The following is a 21106-nucleotide window of genomic DNA, read 5'->3' as shown; positions in this document are numbered from 1 at the left end:
GACTACCTGCAGCCGAAGTTCAGGGAAGAAGTCCGGCTCCCGTAGGAGTCTGGATGAAGACTACCTGCAGCCAGAGTTCGGAGAAGAAGTCTGGCTCCCGTAGGAGTCCGGATGAAGATTACCTACAGCCAGAGTTTGGGGACGAAGTTCGGCTCCCATAGGAGTCCAGATGAAGACTACCTGCAGTCGGAGTTCGAGGAAGAAGTCTGGCTCCCGTAGGAGTCTGGATGAAGACTACCTGCAATCGGAGTTCGGGGACAAAGTCCGGCTCCCATAGGAGTCCAGATGAAAAGTACCAGCAGTCAAAGTTCGAGAAAGAAGTCCAGCTCCCGTAGGAGTCCGGATGAAGACTACCTGCAGTCGAAGTTCGGGGAAGAAGTCTGGCTCCCGTAGGAGTCCGGATGAAGACTACCTGCAGTCGGAGTTCGGGGATGAAGTCCGGCTCTCGTAGGAGTCCGGATGAAGACTACCTGCAGTCGGAGTTCGGGGAAGAAGTCTGGCTCCCGTAGGAGTCTGGATGAAGACTACCTGCAGTCGGAGTTCGGGGAAGAAGTCTGGCTCCCGTAGGAGTCCGGATGAAGACTACCTGCAGCCGGAGTCCGGGGAAGAAGTCCGGCTCTCGTAGGAGTCCGGATAAAGATTACCTGCAGTCGGAGTTTGGGGATGAAGTCCGGCTCCCGTAGGAGTCCGGATGAAGACTACCTGCAGCCAGAGTTTGGGGAAGAAGTCCGACTCCCGTAGGAGTCCGGATGAAGACTACCTGCAGTCGGAGTTCGGGGAAGAAGTTTGGCTCCCGTAGGAGTCCAGATGAAGACTACCTGCAGTCAGAGTTTAGGGAAGAAGTCTGGCTCCCGTAGGAGTCCGGATGAAGACTACCTGCAGTCAGAGTTCGGGGAAGAAGTCTGGCTCCTGTAGGAGTTCGGATGAAGATTTCCTGAAGTCGGAGTTCGGGGAAGAAGTTTGGCTCCCATAGGAGTCCGGATGAAGACTACCTGCAGCCGGAGTTCGGGGAAGAAGTCCGGCTCCCGTAGGAGTCCGGATGAAGACTACCTGTAGCCGGAGTCCGGGGAAGAAGTCCGGCTCCCGTAGGAGTCCAGATGAAGATTACCTGCAGGCAGAGTTTGGGGACGAAGTCCAGCTCCCATAGGTGTCCGGATGAAGACTACCTGCAGTCGGAGTTCGGGGAAGAAGTCCGGCTCCCGTAGGAGTCCAGATGAAGACTACCTGCAGTCGGAGTTCGGGGAAGAAGTCTGGCTCCCGTAGGAGTCCGGATGAAGACTACCTGCAGTCGGAGTTCGGGGAAGAAGTCCGGCTCCCGTAGGAGTCCGGATGAAGACTACCTGCAGTTGGAGTTCGGGGAAGAAGTCCGGCTCTCGTAGGAGTCCGGATGAAGATTACCTGCAGCCGGAGTTTGGGGACGAAGTCTGGCTCCCGTAGGAGTCCAGATGAAGACTACCTGCAGCCAGTGTTCGGGGAAGAAGTTCGGCTCCCGTAGGAGTCCGGATGAAGACTACCTGCAGTCGGAGTTCGGGGATGAAGTCCGACTCCCGTAGGAGTCCGGATGAAGATTACCTGCAGCCGGAGTTTGGGGATGAAGTCTGGGTTCTGTAGGAGTCCGGATGAAGACTACCTGCAGTCGGAGTTCGGAGAAGAAGTCCGGCTCCCGTAGGAGTCCGGATGAGGACTACCTGCAGTCGGAGTTCGAGGATGAAGTCCGGCTCTCGTAGGAGTCTGGATGAAGACTACCTGCAGCCGGAGTTCGGGGAAGAAGTCCGGCTCCCGTAGGAGTCCGGATGAAGACTAGAAGGTGGTCGACCACTGCAGAAACTTGGGTGGAGCCCGTCCGTCGTGGAGAATCCGATCGACACTGGTGGAAGTTTATCCGTCGGCAGAACTTGAGAATGTCGTGGAGTCTCGGCCGCCGGAGAGGTTCGAAAAAGTGCCGTCGAAGGTCGGACGTCGGTAGAATCCCTGGAGGGTCACTCCTGACATGAACTTCAGCTGGGGGGTATTTTATACCCAACACCAGTCCCCCTACTTCCGAGTTCGAGTTTCAAATGAAGGAAGTACAGAGAAATTTTTACAGCCGAAGTTGCCCTCTCAAATCCTGCGCACGACCGTCCTTGAAAATCCTGGCATTTAATACACACGTGCTGGAGTCTTTTTCCAATTAGGGCGATCCGAAGAGTCCTTTCGAAATTTTTGCTGGAGCGTAATTCCAAATACCACACCATAATGGTCCCGCCAGCAGTCAGTCCTACTCCACGGTGAGTAGACACGTGGTGGGCATTGGTTGACCTAGGGATATCCGCCACCATAATTATGCCAGGTCCCGTCACTTATTTAAACCCCCTCCTTCCCTCCAGGGACTTCATTTCGCCTGAGAGTCCAGACGACGCCTTTCTTCTGCCTGAGAGTTTATTCACCTACGGGAGCTGGACTTCTTCCCCGGACTCCGGCTGCAGGTAGTCTTCATCCGGACTCCTACGGGAGCCAGACTTCTTCCCCGAACTTCGACTGCAGGTAGTCTTCATCCAGACTCCTACGGGAGTCGGACTTCTTTCCTGAACTCCGGCTGCAGGTAGTCTTCATTCAGACTCCTACGGGAGCCAGACTTCTTCCCCGAACTCTGACTATAGGTAGTCTTCATCCGAACTCCTACGGGAGCCAGACTTCGTCCCCGAACTCCGGTTGCAGGTAGTCTTCATCCGGACTCCTACGGGAGCCGAACTTTGTCCCCAAACTCCGGCTGCAGGTAGTCTTCATCCGGACTCCTACGGGAGCCAGACTTCGTCCCCAAACTCCGACCGCAGGTAGTTTTCATCCGGACTCCTATGGGAGCCGGACTTCTGCCTAGAACTCCTGTTGTGGGTAGACCTCATCCGAACTCCTACAAAGGTAGTCTTCATCAGAGGCCTCGCTGAAGTGGTGCAGGCCATGCAGCAGCAGCAACAGCCGTAGGCATCAGTGCGACTGGAGAGAACGTCGTCGGAACTCCAAAATCTGACGGTAGGATGGGCCACTTGGGCCAGTCATCCCGTCTTTCCCGAAAAGATGAATCCGAGGGTGAAGAGCCCTCAGTCAGATGACGATTCTACTCCTGGAAGATCTCTACCTCCATTCTGCCAGAAGACCCTCGAGACCCGTAGTCGAGAGGATTTTCTGGACCGGAGGCTCCAGGAGATGAACCGGCGGATCGAAGAACTCCGCCACGCTCCCTCCACTTATGGTGAGGACATTTGTACTGACCCTCCCTTTTCTCAAATGATCATGTAGGAACCGATCCCGCCAAACTTCAAGCTCCCTCAATTTGAAAGCTACGACGGGACTTCGGACCCAGTTGACCACCTGAAGGCCTTTCGGATAATGATGTTGCTTCATGGCACGTCAGACGCCATCCTGTGCCGAGCTTTCTCATCCACCTTGAAGGGAGTGGCGAGAAACTGGTACTCGATGCTGAAGCCGAGTACCATCTTTTCCTTTGATCAGATGAGCCACCAGTTTGTGGCTCATTTTGTTAGCAGTCGGTGTCCCCGGAGGGGTTCGGAGTCCCTCATCAACATCAAGCAGAGGGAGGGGGAGTCCATTCGGGCTTACGTCAACCGTTTCAATGTCACCGCGTTGGAGGTCCGGAACTTGGACCAATCGGTCGCGATGGCCGCTCTGAAAGGTGGCCTTCAGAAGAACGACCTTCTATTCTCCCTGAAAAAGAAGTACCCCAGGGATTTTGCTGATTTATTGGCTCAGGCCGAAGGGTACGTTCGAGTAGAAGAAGTCTTCAAGATGAAGGATGAGGAGACCGCGAGAGAGCGACAGGCGGGAGACTCGAGGAAGCCCACAGTCGAAAAAGGGCCGAGAGAAGCTCGGCCACGTTCTCGAACTCCTCTCGGGCACAAGCGCGCCCAGACTCCTCCCCGAGCATGCAGACAGAGAAGCCCGGAGCGCCGGGTTCGGCGGGGCTCTCCCCCAAGAAGATTTCGCAGCTATGCCCCCCTCAGCGCATCGAAAACTCAGGTGTTGATGGAAGTCAGAGAGCAGCTCTCAAGGTCAGAAAGGATGCGCACACACCCCGGGAAGCACAATCCTAACAAGTTCTGCCTCTACCATCGTGACCACGGCCACGACACAGAGGAATGCATTCAACTCCGAGACGAGATCGAGGAGCTCATCAGATGAGGTCGGTTCGACAGGTTCATTCGATGTCGGCCTGAGGGTAGAGAAGATCGGCCAAAGGCCCTGCCGCAACCTGAGCCACCGAGGAGGGAAGAGCAGCCCAGAGATTGACCTCCAATTGGGATCATCAACTCCATCTCTGGAGGACCTTGATGGGGAGCAGACCTTCTACAGTCCTGAGATTTGAAAAACCTATAAATGTGTTACGAACAACTTCATTTTAAATCAAGATTCCTTTCAGATTCGCACATCTTTCTCTTTTGGCATGGACTTGTAATGACAGGGGATAACCCCTTCAGACAACAAAAACAACACCTAATATGGGCAAAATCGAAAGTCCGATTATTTTAAGATCGGACGGGGGGAGAGGCCCTACAGCGCCCATATGAGCCCCCACAGTCATGTTAGGGACAGGAGAAGAACCTCGCCCTAATATGAGCAAGGTCGAAGGTCCGGTTATTTTTAGATCGGATGGGGGGAGAGGCCCTACAGCGCCCATATGTGCCCCCACAGCCATGTTAAGGACAGGAGGAGAACCTCGCCCTAACATGAGCTAGGTCAAAGGCCCGATTATTTTTAGACCGGATGGGGGGAGAGGCCCTACGGCGCCCATATGCGCCCCCACAGCCATGTTAGCGACAGGAGGAGAACCTCGCCCTAACATGAGCAAGGTCGAAGGCCCGGTTACTCTTAGACCGGATGGGGGGAGAGGCCCTACAGCGCCCATATGCACCCCCGCAGCCCTGTTAGGGATAGGAGGAGAACCTCACCCTAACATGAGCAAAGTCGAAGGCCCGATTACTCTGAGACCGGATGGGGGGAGAGGCCCTACAACACCCATATATGCCCCCACAGCCCTATTAGGAGCAGGAGAAGAACCTCATCCTAATCTGAGCTGAGATCGACTGCATCGAAAATAGGGAAAGAACCTCGTCCTGACACCAACTAAGGTCCGATCATTCGAGACCAGATAAGAAAAAGGGAACCTTCTCAGCGGCCCCTCCATGCTCCCGCGACCCCACTAAGAGCAGAGGGAAAACCCTCACTCGAGAAAAGAAAAAGAAAAAGGGGAGGGAGGGTTAAAAAGGAAAGCGACGAACTGCATCAGCGATGAATGAAAAATAAATTACATCAAAGATACAGGAAATCTCGTCTCAGTGAGGATTGGGGTTCTTATCAAAATCCCCGATCTCTAAGAGAGCTCTCAACACAGGCCAAGGATAAGATGGCTTCCTCAGGGCGACGGGAAGCTCAGACCTCCGAGCTCAAACTCTGAAAGGAGGCATCAAACTCGAGTGGCCTCGGACAAATCTGCGGCCATAAATAAAAGGATGGGTCAATGCGACGGTAATTAGGTACCTCCGAACGGCATCGATATCAAGCAAGGCAAAAGCTGAAAGGAGCTCGGCAAACGACAATTCAACACGTGAGTAAAAGAGGTAACGAAAAATTTCCTTCTCATGTCATTAATTAAGTATACATTACAGAGCCCTTGAGGCTGAAGAAGGAAGATGACAAAAAAGCAAGCTGACGTGGCGACGACCAAGAACCTCCAGACGACATCGGCATCGAAAAAAAAAAAAGGGAGAATACAACAATAGCAATAGTGAATGAAAGAAGTTCGGCAGGTGACAATTTGACGCAAAGTGTGGACAAGGTGACAAAAATCTCCTTTTCATTCTTGATTAACAAGGTGTACGTTACAAAGCCCTGAGGACCGGAGAAAAAAGAACATTACTACAAGACTTGAAAAGAGTATATTAGAGACCGCTTCAAGCTTTCGACTTCTCCTTCTGGCTCCATCCTTCTCAGCAGTATTTTCCAGTGCGTGTGATGAACCCATCGACTCTCGCCCCCCGCCTCGTTTCGCTCCATTGCCGAAACTCCAACCCTAGGGGGAAAAGGGGGGGATAGAATTCAAGGGGCGGCGGCAGCGATGGCAGCGGCAACGATGACCTATATTGGGAAAAATCGAAAGTACCCCGAAGGCCGCAATGACACCAAAGGCATGCACCACCACTGTGTGCTCCCCGACAACCACCATCCTAGGTACTTCGACGAGATCGACATGCGCTACTTCCACCGCCCCCGCAACAAGTTCTACTGTCCCACCGTCAGCACCGACCGCCTCTGGTCCCTCGACCCCGACGACGTCGAGAAACCCACCACAGCTTATGATGGCAACTCTACCCCCTTGACCGGTGTCGTTCCATTCAACTACTTTGAAATTCTCGGGCAGGACGTGCTCATCGGCTGGTTCCATTATTAAATCTCTATTGTTGAAGAAATTCTCCCTCGAGCCCCCTTCAAAGCTGTGGGAACCCTCAGTGGCAGTTCGGCAGCCGCTGAACTTGCGAGCCACTGTCTCCCCCCTCCTACCCCTCTCGATCCATAGTATCCTCTCGAGATTGACCTCCGGGGCAGGAGCCCCGGTGGGAGAACTCTCCGAAAGGGCTCGGAAGATTGAAGGCGACGGGGAGCCGATGGAGATGGCGAAGATTGGCGTGAAGAATGCTTGGGGTCGAAAAGGGCGTCGATGGGTGGCTAAACTCTCAGGCAGAAGAAAGGCATCGTCTGGACTCTCAGGCGAAATGAAGTCCCTGGAGGGAAAAAGGGAGTTTAAATAAGCGACGGGACCTGGCACAGTTATGGTGGCGGATATCCCTAGATCAACCAATACCCACCACGTGTCCACTCACCATGGCGTAGGGCTGACTGCTGGCGGGACCATTATGGTGTGGCGCTTGAAATTACGCTCCAGCAGGAATTTCGAAAGGACTCTTCGGATCGCCCTAATTGGAAAAAGACTCCAGCACGCGCGCATTAAATGCCAGGATTTTCGAGGATGGTCGTGCGCAGGATTCGAGAGGGCAAATTCGGCTGTGAAAATTTTCCTGTACTTCCTTCATTCGAAACTCGAACTCGAAAGTAGAGGGACTGGTGTTGGGTATAAAATACCCCCCAGTCGAAGTTCATGTCAGGAGTGACCCTCTAGGGATTCTACCGACGTCCGACCTTCGGCAGCACCTTTCCGAACCTCTCCGATGGTCGAGACTCCACGACATTCCCAAGTTCTGCCGACGGATAAACTCCCACCAGTGTCGGTCGGATTCTCCACGACGGACGGACTCCACCCAAGTTTCTACGGTGGTCGACCACCTTCGAGTCTTCATCCGGACTCCTACGGGAGCCGGACTTCTTCCCTGAACTCCAGCTGCAGGTAGTTTTCATCCGGACTCCTATGGGAGTCGGACTTCATCCCCGAACTCTGACTGCAGGTAGTCTTCATCCAGACTCCTACGGGAGCCGGACTTCTTCTCCGAACTTCGGCTGCAGGTAGTCTTCATCCGGACTCCTACGAGAGTCGGACTTCATCCCCAAACTCCGGCTGTAGGTAATCTTCATCCAGACTCCTACGGGAGCCGGACTTCATCCCCGAACTTCGACTGCAAGTAGTCTTCATACGGACTCCTACGGGAGTCGGACTTCTTCTCCGAACTCCGGCTGCAGGTTGTCTTCATCCGGACTCCTACGGGAGCTGGACTTCATCCCCAAACTCCGACTGCAGGTAATCTTCATCCGGACTCTTATGGGAGCCGGACTTCTTCTCCGAACTCCGACTGCAGGTAGTCTTCATCCGGACTCCTACGGGAGCCGGACTTCTTCTCCGAACTCCGGCTACAGGTAGTCTTCATCCGGACTCCTATGGGAGCTGGACTTCTTCCCCGAACTTCGACTGCAGGTAGTCTTCATCCAGACTCCTACGGGAGCCGAACTTCTTCCCCGAACTCTAGCTGTAGGTAGTCTTCATCCGGACTCCTACGGGAGCCGGACTTCGTCCCCAAACTCCAGCTGCAGGTAATCTTCATTCGGACTCCTACGGGAGCCGGACTTCGTCCCCAAACTCCGGCTGCAGGTAATCTTCATCCGGACTCCTATGGGAGCCGGACTTCTTTCCCAGACTCCGGCTGTAGGTAGTCTTCATCCGGACTCCTACGGGAGCCGGACTTCTTCCCCGAACTTCGACTGCAGGTAGTCTTCATCCAGACTCCTACGGGAGCCGAACTTCTTCCCCGAACTCCGACTGTAGGTAGTCTTCATCCGGACTCCCACGGGAGCCGGACTTCATCCCTGAACTCCGACTGCAGGTAGTCTTCATCCAGACTCCTACGGGAGCCGGACTTCGTCCCCAAACTCCGACTGCAGGTAGTCTTCATCCGGACTCCTACGGGAGCCAGACTTCGTCCCCAAACTCTGGCTGCAGGTAGTCTTCATCCGGACTCCTACGGGAGCCAGACTTCATCCCCAAACTCTGACCGTAGGTAGTCTTCATCTGGACTCTTACGGGAGCCGGACTTCCGCCCAGAACTCCTGTTGCGGGTAGACCTCATCCGAACTCCTATAAAGGCCGAACTCCGAACTTCTACCGCAAGCGGTCTACTCCGAGCTTCTGCTATATGCGGTCTACTTCAAATTTCTACTACGAGCGGTCCGCACCAGATTTTTACTGTAAGCCTTCACCCGAGCTCTCATTATGGATGTATTCCTTCTGGATCTCCATTGCAGGCAGGCTTCGATCGAGTTTTCTCGATAAATGATCCCCATCTGGGCTTCTACGGAGATCGAACTCCGATCGAACTCCTGTAGCGGATAGATTCCGGACGAACTCCTACGGCACACGGACTCCAGCAGCTGGACCCCTCCAGCAGATGAACCTCTCCAACGCCATCCGACATCTGCTGTCGGTCGACCCTTTGCCGAATTCTGCGTGAAACCAAACTTCATCTACGGAAAGCCTCTGGCCAAGCTCCTACAACAAATGGCCCTCGCCTGCAATATTAATGCCCAAGGCACCCAATGGTAGAAGGCTCGCCAGCAACATCCGAGCTCCTCTTAGATGGATAGCTGCCTCTCCCTGCCAGACACCTCAACCAAGCTTTGGCCGATAGGCCTGGACTCCCTGGCAGGCCATAGTAATGGCCACGACTCTGCTCCACTCCCTGTGATGAATTTCGTGCGGCTTCACCACTCCCTGGTAGGCCATAGTAATGGCCACGACTCTGCTCCACTCCCTGCGATGGATTCCGTGCGGTTCCACCACTCTCTGACAAGTCACGACAACAGACACGCTCCACTCCCCGCAACAGGCTCCATGTGGTAGGCCACGATGATAGCCACGACTCCACTCCACCACTCTTCGTAACAAACTCCTCCTGGCCCCAAACGGCCCACTACCAGGCATTACAAACATCGCTATCAGTCTGTTGTACCCTCCGCCTATAAAAAGGGGACCTCAGATACGTTATTCTCGAAGCTCTAATTTCTATCTCAAAACTCTGCTAAAATTTTTGTTCGAGCACTCCATTCTTGTTGAGGCAGAGAACTAACTTGAGCATCGGAGGGTCTTGACGGAGCAACCCCAACTCCGATTTAGACTTTCTTTGCAGGTCCCGACGGCGACCGTGACTCCCCCGACTCTAGCTTCTCTGACGCCGACGAATTTTTGCACCAACACTCCTCTTCGATCGGATCCAAGAGTTTTAATACTCTTCTTAGTTTATTTTTCTACTTCATTACGAAATCGTTTAAATATTTCAAACGATTCTGATTTATGTGTTATTAAGTAGACATGCCCATACCTCGATAGATCATCTGTAAATATAATAAAATAATAATATCCATCTCTAGCATTGATGTTCATCGGTCCACATACATCAGTATGTATCAGATCTAGAACTTCACTAGCTTGCTCACCTTTTTCAATAAAAGGTGACTTGATCATTTTTTCAAAAAGACAAGACTCACAGGTTGGAAGTGATTTACAATCACTGATTTAAAAAATTTCCTCTTGTGTCAATTTGTTTATTCTGTTCTTATTAACATGACCTATCCTACAGTGCCAAAGGTAGATATCAGAGACATCACTAATTCTAGAGTATTTGCTAGATGTGTATATTAAACTAATAGGTTGTGACAATATGTAAATATCATTGTTCAGCTGTTCATTCATCACATTAACACCATTCATAATGATATTAAAATTATTTTTTTTATTAAAATTTTATGATCATACATGGCCAAGAAGCCTATAGAAATAATGTTCAATAAAAAGGAAGGACAAAAGTGACATTCACTAAGAATAATTATATTGGACTTAAATACAAGCTTAATAGTCCCTAATGCTAGAATTGAAACTGGTCTTCCATCTCCAACATTAAAAAATCTTTCACTTTCTTCAAATTTCTTACTGACCTGCAGACCCTGCAACGAATTACAAATATTAAAAGGACTACCGGTATCTAATATCCAGGTAGTAGAATCACAAATTGAAACATTACAAGGTGTTATCATATAATTATCTTATTCAGCAACAATTTACTTCTTTCTCGGCCTGTTTGGATCCAAGAAGGCAATGTACTGAGGATAATTCCTCTTTCAGTGCTTTTGCTTCTTACAGAAGAAGTATTCCGTCTGACTCTGATCGGACATAGATTTTTTAGTCTAACTGAGCTTGGGTGCCTTGGCACTTTGCACCCTTTTCTTGTTCTTCTTCTCTTTTTTAAAGGGTCGACTCCAGAAGAAGATCCTCCCACAATACTCACCAACTCCTTGTGGAGCTGGTGATCCTTCTCAAAGTTCTGCAGCAACTCCAGCAAATCATGGTAGTTGACCGTAGGCTTTGTCATTCAAAAATGAGTAAGGAAAGGGAGGTAGGACTTGGGTAGAGAGTTCAGAATGGCATCTTTTTGCAGCTGCTCATGCATGAGAAAGTCGAGCTTGCTTAAGCACTCAATCATCTTGATCATGTACAGTACATGATCGATGACTGATGCTCCTTCCCTCAATCGAGCATTGAAGATGGCACAATTAGTCTTATGCCTCTCAACATCGTTAAATGTGCCAAAGAACTCATTCAACATTTGCAACATATCCTGTGGCTGAGCATTCTCGAAATGATGGCTGAACTCATCATTCATTGCCGCCAGCATAATACAACGAACTGTAGTTCGATCGTTGAGCCACTTTTGATAAGTATCTCTGATCGTACTATGCACATTCAGAGCTGGCTCCTCGGGTGTCGGATCTGTCAACACATATAAGATCCATTCATGCTCCAAGACTATTTTGAGCTTTCGATACCAGCTATCAAAATTTGATCCCATCAATTTTTCACTATCTAATAGTGATCGGAGTGACAAAGTGGTGGCCATAACTGCAAAAAAAAAAATCAAAACCTAATTAGCATATGAATTGATTAAGCCTAAAGACATGGATTTTAGTCTAAAGATTCTCTCACTATTTTATTCAAATTAGTAGTCTCTACCTCTAATTCAAAAAATTACACTAATTCCTTAGTGGGTACAAGAATCCACATGGGCTGCACACGGGCCCGAGTGTGGCTCGGCCAACCCCTATGCACCTATGGATAGATTCTTAACCAATTATTTTACTAAACAATTTCTAGCATTCAATTTTATCCTAGACACCTCTTCAGCAGGCGTGTGGAGCCTCCACTGAAAATTCTGGTTAGATCCAACCATTAACATGCCAAAATTTAGTGCTTCTAACAAATGAGTGATCAGGCTCGAGTGTGGCTCGGCCAACCTGATCATCATCAGAAAGACAACTAAATCAATATATTATGAATGATAATTTCGACAACCAGATGAGCACCAAGCGTGTGGCACCTCTAATGATCATCTAAACTGTTGGACTCATTATCACTCAATTTAATGGGAGGCTATGATCTAGTTATCATCATAACTATTTCATTTTAGGAACCTAACAATTTTAGAGGATTTAATTAGTTGAATTGAGAGATGAGAAAAGATTTGATCAATTAATCTTAATCCTTCCACTGACTTCACCAAGTCAGATTAAAGAAGATTAGGCATAAGCTGGTCCAGCCAACCAGTCATAAATCTTTCCACTGACTTCATCAAGTCTGAAGAGGACTCAAGATAAGTTGAACTAGGGGCACCTAAATCAGTCATACTGATTTTTTAGTTAGCATGGGTCAACCCAAATCATTAAGTGATCTGACCAAAATATAATTCATCATGTTGGCTAGATAAGTAAGATTGATGGGAGGGATATGCTATTAACTCGACGTAGATTCAATCTATGCGAATAGCTCCCAATTAATGACCATCGATCAAAACTGCCATACTTATCTTAGACATCCACTGGTTAGTCATTTTCAATTTGATCAACTTATAGACTTGGGTTTGACCATGGAGCTACGATCAAAATCTATATTGGTCTAATCAAAGACATGGATATAATCAACTATAACTATTAAAATTGATCAAGAGAAGAAATTGACCCAATCAGAATTAACTTTTAATTAGATTTGATCAATTACTAGCATGGTCCATTATCAATGATTTCTAACCCTAAGTCTAACCCAGTTAAATAGACTTGACTCTAGTTAACCCATTAACTCATGAATTATGAAATTAATGCCTTAGATCTTTGATTCTCAAATCTAGATCGCTTAATTCTTAATTAAGTTTTGGGCTGACATGGATTCAGATTCGGTGTTTGAAAATAATTTTTAATTTTATAAAATATTTTTATAATCAATCATCTAATAATTAAAATACTAATTTTAGATCTAATATATATTATTTTAGATCTAAAATAAAGTTTTAAAATTTTTTTTTATTATTCATCATCATGGAAAAAATCATGCAGTACCCTTACACGTCATAGGAGATCCCATCGAATGGATAAATAGAGTTGCAAAACCCTGATTTCTCCTATAACCGGATGGCTACGAGGATCTATCCAATCAGATTACTATATTACTCAAATTTTAAATTAATTATTTAGATCTAATTTAAATAATTAAAATTAAATTTTATAAAGATCAGCATAAATTAGGACAACCTATGCACTGTAAAGGATAAATCTTACAGCAGGATAATCTTATATCAGTTTGTATGATCAGATCTATAATAATTTTAGATCTAAATATTATATATTAAATCTAATTTAAATTAAATTATAGATCTAAATACATGTAATATCAGGTTATATGCAAAAAAAATCATATCATAAGAAATCTGACTCTGATACCAATTGAAGGGAAAATGGATAGTTCAAAACATGTATTTTTAAAATTTTATAGTAAAAAATTAAAAATTAAACACTTTAATCTTCTAAACATATCTTAGATTAGATCTAAACTATCAATTAAGGATCTATGATTATAAAAAATTTATATATAAAATTTGATATAAAATAAAAAACTGCATCGATCACATCGATGCCCTGAATCTGATTTAACCTTTAGATCACATCGGTTGAGTTCAGAACTTATCACCTTTTCATAGATTGATGATCTCTACTATTGATGGATATGGTATGAAGCTCTCACTGATATCGAGTAGCCACACAGATCATCTGACCTCTACAGATCGTCTACTCGAAGCCCTAATCAGATCTTTCTTCGTAGGAGAGCTAGCTCATGTCGAAGGTTCTAAATGGCTGATCCAAGCACCTTTCATTGGATCTCCCAGACTCTTACAGATCAGAAGATGAAGCTTTACAAGGAGGTGGTAGCGTGGGAGATTGAACTATTGAAAATTATATCCCAAGTCAATCGTCAGTCTGTTGACGGTTGAGTTTATTATTGTAATTGTATATGAATTATTGAATTAATTAATGTTATTTGATTTTTTTTCTCACTGTGTATATCTTATTTTGAACTCCTATTATGTGATGAAGTCTTTAAGACTATTTGACTGGATATAGAAGGATATATCATTTAGTCCTTAAACCTTAAGTTCATGATCAAATGATATACTATTATTAAGATGATAGCTATATCAAGTATAGGTCGTTATGTGCCATGTACATTGGTTGTCCTCTTAACTAAAGAGTGTGGAGACACTGACATGGCATGCAAGTGAGATGTAGAAGTATATTGTTGAATGTATGTCCTAGAAGCCAATCTTGGCTAACATATTTCATATCTCTAGGACATGATTTTGTACTTATTGGGCTGTTATATTCTATTCATGCTTATGTGTCCATGAATCATCTAAAGAATTAACAAGATGATGACACATATTTTCAAAAAGTTAAAAATTTAAGACATATATCATTGATAGTTGATTCCTAGATTGCTCCTGGTCATAGGATCATCATGGGGATGGTGATTGATCTGGATAGACCAGTGCACAGATCGCTTCCTCCGAACAAATGGGTCTTGAGTCCGCAGTGTAGAGATATTGGAGCGAGAGTGCAGATGATTGTTAGAGAACAACTAGCACTGAGTGTGACCAACACAAGAAGTCACATGGATGTCTGCTAATTCGTAAGTGATTTTTTCGATGCTGCAGTTGTATGACTGGTCTTTCAACCTGAGATGACACTACTGCTTGCAGTGAGACTATTAGAGTTTGACTGACACATCAATATGGGTATCAAAAAATCTTTATAGCGGATGTTGACGACAGTTGACCCACTGTAGGAGTAGGGTGTGCATCAAGATGGGATCTATTAATCCTAGCAGAAGGAAGTAGTCCTATAGAATTTAAGAAGCTAAGTCTTTAAGTCTATGGATATAGTATTGTAATTGATAGAAAAGAGTTTCTATAGAGTCACATATGGACTTAAGCTGTTGAATCTATCATATGACCGATGTTGAGATTTGACGATTCATCCATGATCTGCCATCTGGTCAGACTCATGATAGAGAGACTGTATCATATGCTAACTGTACCTAGAGATTCATCCTTTATTTTGCTGGATTGCCACTACATACTGTTAGGTGTCACTGGTGGATTGTGAGACTCATGAGGATCATCTTGATGATCATTGAGCCTTGATGGGTAGAATTGAAGTTGTTCCAATCCATTGAAAAGAGTTTCAATGATATTATGATAGGGATCACAATATATCTCACTACCAGACAGAATAGAACCTATGGGATCACACACAAAGAGACTTTTGACTGATCAGATGGTTGAATTATGATTATGAATCATAATAAGATTTGATTATCAATTTGATTGATAATTGATCTAATACATGCAAATATTGCATTATGTAACTTACTAAAGAGTTAGTAAGTTATAGGAGGATTAATTAGTAATAAGATTGCTAATTGGCTTAATATGATTGAGCAATGGGGCTTACATCAAGTCCAATTTGATTGGATTTAATTTGACTTATTATGTATTTGATTTGATTAACTCCAATTGGGTTATAGGATAACCTCAAAAGAATCGGATGATTAGTCCTAATTGAATTAAGATTTGGATTTGACCCAATTCTTAATTAGACTAGAATATATGAATTTCTAATTGGACTAAAAATTCTCATTTTCATAGGTACACCAAATTCTAATTGGATTAAGATTAAAAAATTGAGATCGATTCAAGCACCAAAAAAGAGTCCAATAGGACTAGGACTCCTCTTATTAGGAGACATCTAATCTAAATTAATTAAGCTCCAAATCAGATTTAGATTTCTATTTATTTGAGTCTAATCTGATTCTAATATGATTAGAATTAATTGGTGTTTTAATTAGGTTTAAAATAGCAATTTAAATCAAGAGTCCCATGGGTTTAAAACTCTTCCTTTTCTTGCACCAAAAAGACTCTACGTTGAACTAGTTTTTTGTGCCTAAATAAGTCCACACCCTACCTATTTTTTGATGCCAAATTCTTCCTCTTTTTAGCATTTAAGAAAGAAGAAATATCTCCCTTCTTTACCGTGTAAACTTGGGCATGAAATCCTTGTGTTGGGTGGCATCTTAATTCCAAGAGTCCTGGTTGTTTTGGACTTCTATTTCCTACCCAATCTCTAATCTCTTTTGGCCTATAAAATACCAGCAATATGGGATGGTTATGGGGCTGATTTAGATAAGGTTGGGACATCCAAAAGAGAGAACATGCGTGGAGAAAATATACAAGAGAGAAGGGGCAGTGTGCATGGTCCAAGGCATGAGGTATGAATGCTTGATCTCTTCTTTCTTACAACAACCAATTGTTGGTTGTTAGGACATCTTCTTCTCTCCCTCTTGTCCAAGTTTAGACATGGATGTCTATTCTTCTCTTTGTCCAAAAGTTGGATAAAATTTCTACATCTCTATTGTAGAGATTTGATGTATGAATTTTAGGAAGAAAAGAGAAGAAAGGGTTCTTCTCATGATCTCTAGCGTAGAGATCAAGATCCTCCTATATCTTCTTATTCTCTAAGAGTGTCTTAAGAGAAAAAAAGATTTTCAACCATCAAGATACGATCTCTATAAGAGAGCTAGCACCCTAATGAGATCAAAAGACTTTTGATCAGATCAGAGTCTCATGTGGATACTCGTAGAGGTCGGACACTTGCGAAGCTAAAAAGAAACTTCGGAAGACATCCATGATCATCTGTTCGCATTGAAGATTGATCCATATTCAGGAATATTTCTAATTTATTTTTTTATTTAATTTTTATATCTAAATCTTATCTCACATATAATGATCATATTTATGGTTTGAAGATTTGATCTTATGCATGCTTAGATTAAATTAGATTTAATCTGAAAATTTTTAAAATTTTGCTGCATACTTATTTTGTAAAATCATACGTGCATAAAATCATAAAACTTCAACAGTGGTATCAGAGCCATATCATATGCATGAGATTTGGATTTAGATTTAAAATCTACAGAGAAAAATTTTAGATCTGAAGATTTTTTATGTCGTTCTGACGTAAGGTTGCTCTGGCATAATTTATTATGCTAATGTGAAGGAAAAAATCATCTTTTTTCTTGTAGGATCTTCCAGATCTAATGAGATCTAGGACGAAATATTTTTTAAAAAAAAATTATCCTACTTTATTTTAAATCTAAGGTCTATTAGATTTGATTCTTATTATCTAATATTTAATCTAAAATTAAATCTAAAACTTGAGGATGAGAGAAATACCTCTAGGGTAACTAGATTACCCTGTAGATGATCGCAGCAACGCCCGAGGTTCTAAAATAGCCACACAGTCGTCTGGCCTCTACCGATATCTACTCAAGTAGGATCTGGATCATCTTTTTCTTGCAAATTTTTTTCTAAAAATTAGATCTAGATCTGATCTGCAAGATCTTCAAAAGATCTTCTGAAGTTGGAGCAGCAGCTTCTCGACAAATCTCTGCAGCCTTCTGATCAGGGAGCCACCACACCTTGGACAAGCACTAGATGGATGCCCAACCTCTTGGATGTGAAGAGGGGAGAGAGAGGAGTAGAGGGGGTATGGAGAAGTAGAGGGGTTTCACATTTTTGCTGGGTATTGAGCATATTCTCTAAATCCTAGGTGCAGACAGGGTTTAAATAGATCCTGCTGTGCCATGCAGTGCCATATCATTCGACTAATCAGAAAATTTTAATTAATTCTAAAAAAATTTTGATTGATGGAGTGATGTCATCTGATCATATCAGATAAAAACCCCACCAAACTCTCCTATTGTTGGTGCCAACACTGGATAAGCACAGTGAGATTGGCGTCCAACAGTTTGAGTCGATCAAGGCATAGAGTCCTCATCTCATGGGACTCTATTCTTATCTACTTGGGATGCACACCATATCTGATTATGGCACCCACTTTGAGGGTAAAATTAGCAGGTGGACACTCCATAAAAACTCTCTAATGACCTCTTGCCAAGTGGCCTTCAGTCCAAGGTCCATGGGTCAACATTTGATCAATGTCCTAAAACGAAAATGATAGGGACAGGAATTGGCAGGTGTTATCTTAAATTCATCTAATAAATTAAGATAAGATTTTTTTGAGCTGGACTGGCTCCAGTTAGACTGAGAAAAATCTTCTCAAGGTTCTCTGGGTGAGTCAAATCATATTTGGCTCAGTCGAGATAGAAAAGATTACACGAGGAGAAAGTTAGGCTCAATCGTGTGCTAGCACGATTTCCTTGAACCTAATTGGATCTAATCCAAATCAATCGAATTGGGCTAGCTCAATTGATGACATCCAAATCCTAACTCTTGTTTGTGTGACCCAGTTAGATTCATTTTCGTATGGTAATGAGATATGTCGTGATCTCATCTTCGACATCATCGAAACTCCTTTCGATGGACCAGAACTCTTCTGATTCAGATAATTAGAATGATCGATCATCAAGATCATTCTAATTACTTCCAAAAATTCATCAATGACATCTAGCAGTATATGGTGGCAACCCATCAGAAATGAAGATGAACCTCTCAGTGCAGCTACCTGTGTGATTGACTTCCTCTATCATGAGTCCTGACTAAATTAGGGTTAAGGTGAACTCGTCAAACCCAACACCAGTCATATGAATCAATCGATCAATCCAAATCTGATGTGAAACCTTAATGGAAAATTTTTTTTCATTATTTCACTGTGCCATGGCCATGGGCTTAAGGACTCGATCTTTCGATCATCATAGGACTACTCCTCTCATCTATCGAGGTTGATAGATCCCATCTTGGTGCAATCTGGTTCCTACAATAAATATGCTACAGCCAACATACACCTCAGAATTTTGAATGGCTAGGAGACCGAGTTATGGTGTAGTCAAACTATAACACACTGAAGGTGAACTATCGATATACCTCAGGTCAAAGAACTAAACACACAGCTGCAACATCGAGCTAGTCATCGATGAGAAGGTAGACTTCCTTATGACTGCTCGAGATGGTCACGCTCAGTACTCTCGTTCTCAATGAATACCTGTACTCTCACTCCGGTGTCTCCACACCATAGACTTAAGACACATCTATCCTAAGAAAGTGATTGTACACCAACCTTCCAGATCGATCACCATCCTCATGATGATCTTATGGTCAGGAGCTGTTTGTGAGTTAGTTATGTAAATTCATACCTTAAATTTTCAACTCTTGAAAATATGAATTAACATTTCTACTAACTCAAAGGATGTATCATAGACATAATGTACACAATGTGATAGTAGAATAATCTTTTTATTCATTTATAGTCAAAATTATAAATTTACCTTTACATTTGTACAGAAATGTGTCAGCCAATCTGGCATCTAGGGCACACATCTAACAGTATGGTTGTCTTAAAATGATGTTAAAATTTTTAATTAGATTGAATTTTTTAGATCTAATTTTTTTAGTATATATGTGATATATGTTTGTTATTTAGATCTGAAAAGAATTTCGAGATCAGTTTTGATTCATATATGTGATATATGAAAGTAAGTTTAAGACTGAAATTTATTTTTATGGCCTGAACTTATTTATATATATGATACATATTTGCATGTATGATCTAAAATTATTTTGAGATCAAAATTTACTCTTCATACAAAGAATTTAGATATAAAAATTTTGATTTAAGATCTAAAATTAGCGTTTGTGCATGAGGGATTGGTCATGGATAGATCAAATTAGGTCATGTAATTAGATTACATCAAAAGATTTTTGATTTGATTATATTGGGTCTAAATTAATTTAGCAGTTGATCGAACTGAGTCAAGTGTTGATTAGGATAAGGTCAATAGAGCCTTAGATCATACAATTATTGTTGATCAAATCAATTGACACCCATATATAGAATCGATTAACCTAAAGACCTAATTTGGCTCTGTGGCTTGAGTCTAATTCACCTAAGCTAACCTATTCGGATCAATTGTTCAATTGGTGTCTAAGGTAAGTAATTGAAAGATGATTATTTAATTGGTTCCGTTCGCTTACCTGATCAATTTATTGGTGTCTAAGAAAAGCAACGGGGGGACCCCCACCAATCTCAACTTACCTGGCCAATTAGAAAGATTGAGTCTCAAATATGGTTGCTTGGTGGTTTGATTTAGCCCATGCCAATTATATCAATCATGTGATGACTGATTAGTTGAGATCTAAACTCAAATATCTCTATAAAATATTAAGTTCAAAGTCTTCCACCATTGTAGATGTGCGAGCGTGCTACCGACGTTGATTGTTCTCGACTGGTCACAATGGTTCAGTTGCATAGGGAATATGCAACTACTCTATTAGTAAAGAGTTGCTCTCGGATAAAGATGGAGTTGGACACAATAACTGTTAGGTGAGGGATCCAATAATAGTTTTGTACCTGCTTGTGAACGGTAGGTCTGGACTTAACTAAGGAGTGTGGACAATAACTGTTAGGTGAACTTATATGACTTAGAGATCAAGTAGCTACAACATGCTTAGAGAAGTATCTAGACAAAGAGTTGTCCACACATCAGTGTTCATTCGTATTACTAATAACTATTAGGTCAGGTGCACAGCATCGGTGGGACCGCAGCATCCACTAGAAACTCAATTATCGCATCAGAATTTTCATTTCTCTACCCAGAGTGTGGAAGATCTGATAAAATAGTGAGAGTCTCTTTTTACATCTAAACGTCTCTAGAGTAAATTATTGAAATAAGTACAAATATCTAATTAGAATCCTTGCTCTCTGTTGTTCATTGTATCAGCTTCCAACCCTCTAGCTTGCTTCCTAGATATCAATCGATTAATCGAAATCGATTATATAGACTGACTCATCAACTTAAAAATTATTCTTAATTTTAGAAAATTAAGTAATATTTTCTATCAAATTATTCTAATGTTAACAACTCATCCAACCCATAGTCAACGAGCTATACTTGATGAGTGGATGGACAGTGACAATAAAGATAGGTGCTATATATGAGTACATGTTTACTGACAATGACACGTTGATTCATCTACAAGTATTGTGAGGTGATCAGAGTCGTACAGTGCATATGATGCATGATGGGCAGTCAGTCTATGATCATTATTTGGTAATGATCAAGGACATTAAGGAGCTTAAAAGGCTCGATATGACCATGCATAAGGAATTGCTTATGGATTTGATCCTGTGATCCCTGATTAGTTTATATGGATAGTTTATAGCAAACTACCATATGAAAGACCATCATGGCACTTTATCTGAATTGGTCAAAGTGTTGATAACA

The sequence above is a fragment of the Elaeis guineensis genome, chromosome 15, assembly GCF_000442705.2.
Source record: "Elaeis guineensis isolate ETL-2024a chromosome 15, EG11, whole genome shotgun sequence".
In the NCBI taxonomy this organism is placed as follows: domain Eukaryota; kingdom Viridiplantae; phylum Streptophyta; class Magnoliopsida; order Arecales; family Arecaceae; genus Elaeis; species Elaeis guineensis.
Note: the sequence above shows the minus strand (reverse complement) of the source record.